Below are 1,960 nucleotides of genomic sequence, written 5' to 3'. Positions count from 1 at the left end.
GGGGTATCTGTGTGCTGTAACACCTACGTGTGTGTGTGTGTGCATGTGTGTGTGTGTTGAGGTGTTCTGGTGTGTCTGAGTACCTGTGTAGGGGTGCCTGTGTGCTGTAACACCTGGAGGCAGAGGAAGGAAAGAAAGGCCCATTGCACCCCTTTCTGTTACTAGGAGCATCTAGGCAGATCAGAATCCAGGCCGGGATGTGAGGCCCGAAGATGTGTTCTTCTTCCATTCACCAGGGTCACAGAGTGTCACTGATACCTCAGCAGCTGACCTTGGCTCTTCCCTGGCTCTTTACTGTTCCTAGCCCTCAACATACTCCTTGGCACACAGTAGGCACTTAATAAATGTATGCTGAGATGACTGAGGACTCCCGTGGCTCCCATGTCTCTCTCTGGTGGGATGGCACCACCCTTGCTCAGACTCCCTACTGGTAGCCTGTGAAGGACGGGCCCCGAAGCCCAGGAGAGGGGGCAGTCAGAGGGATGGGTGGGCAGAGATGCTAGGAGGTGAGGCTGCAAACTTGGAAGCCCGGCTGTGCCCCTTGCCCCTGCTTTGTGTTGTCACCATCCCCATCCCCACCCCTCTCTGGATGGAGGCAGCAGGGACGTCTCTTTCTCCAGGATAAGCAGAGCCACAGCATAAGCTCTGTGGCCAGGCAGAAGCAGCTTGACTTTGACCTCGACCTTAAGGAGGAACTGAGATGTGGAGACTGTCACCCCCACATGGAGAGACAACCAGTTCCTGTCAGGTGGAGATGTGCCCCATGGGCCAGATCTTCTGATATTTTTTTCCCCCTGAGAAGCTAGGAATCTTGAGTTTTACATAAAATATTGTCCTTTTCAAATGTTAGCTCAAAATGAGTTTTTAAAGAAAAATATCACAGCTGCTCAGCTCTGTTTTAACCCTGTAGCAGCCAGGGAAAGGAGAGGGCGTGGTGAAGGGTTCCCCTGCCTCATGGGACACCGAGTCTCCTTCCTGCCCGTCCTACAAGGCTCAGCACAGACGCTGCCTCCCTCCAGCATAAGGGTTGGTTTGTTTGTCGTATTTTTTAATTGCTTCTATTTATTTTGGTCTCTCCCAGTCTGGATCATAACGAATGCTGTTCAAAGACAGTAAATGGGTTAAACACAAAGTCCCTATTTAGTGATAGGGAATTGTCAGGGGTACTCAGCAGCTTGCCCTTAAGTCTGCCGACGCCTGCGCCTGAGAGGATCAGCTGGGCAGCTAGAGTCATGAATAATAGGGGTTATTTTAATTTTGTCTTTTTTTGTAGTACTGGGGACAGAACTCGGCTTCAAGCCCACTAAGGACCTCCACTGAGTCCCACCTGCAGCTCGGTTTGCTCTTTGCTCGGTGTCTGTCTACCACCAGAATGAATGTTCCTAGAGAGCTGGCATGAGCCCTGTTTTGGTCATCACTGTACCTCCAGGGACTCAGATGGCACTGGTGTGAAATAGCTGCCCAAATTTTAAAAGAACAGAGCCAGGCATGGCAGTGTCTCCCTGTGATCCCAGCAGCTGAGGCAGGAGGAGTGGGTTGGAGGGCCGTGACTGAGGCTAGCTTGGGCTACAGAGGGAGGACCTCGTCTTAAGCCAGAGAGAGGAGTGGGGAAACAGGCTAGCAGACCAGCACACCCTATGCCCTGTAGCCAGCCAGGCAGAGGCAGGGTGGAAAATGGAAACAATGAAACACAGTCTCCCTGAGATACGCAGAGATGGGTTACAGGTGTGGCTGTAACTGAGGCGGTAAAACAAGGGCCAGCCAGCGAGGGGAGACTGCAGGGCTGAATCGTGAGATCCAGAGACACAAAGATGAAGGACAGGGCATAGTGGGAGGGAGAGCAGAAAGAAGACAGTTGCAAAGAGAAGATAAAAGAAACATAGGCGCACGCCTTTAATCCCAGCACTCGGGAGGCAGAGGCAGGCGGATCTCTGTGAGTTCGAGACCAGCCTGGTCTACA

Source organism: Microtus ochrogaster, chromosome 7 (assembly GCF_000317375.1).
Source record: "Microtus ochrogaster isolate Prairie Vole_2 chromosome 7, MicOch1.0, whole genome shotgun sequence".
Taxonomy (NCBI): domain Eukaryota; kingdom Metazoa; phylum Chordata; class Mammalia; order Rodentia; family Cricetidae; genus Microtus; species Microtus ochrogaster.
This window is presented reverse-complemented; position numbering follows the sequence as displayed.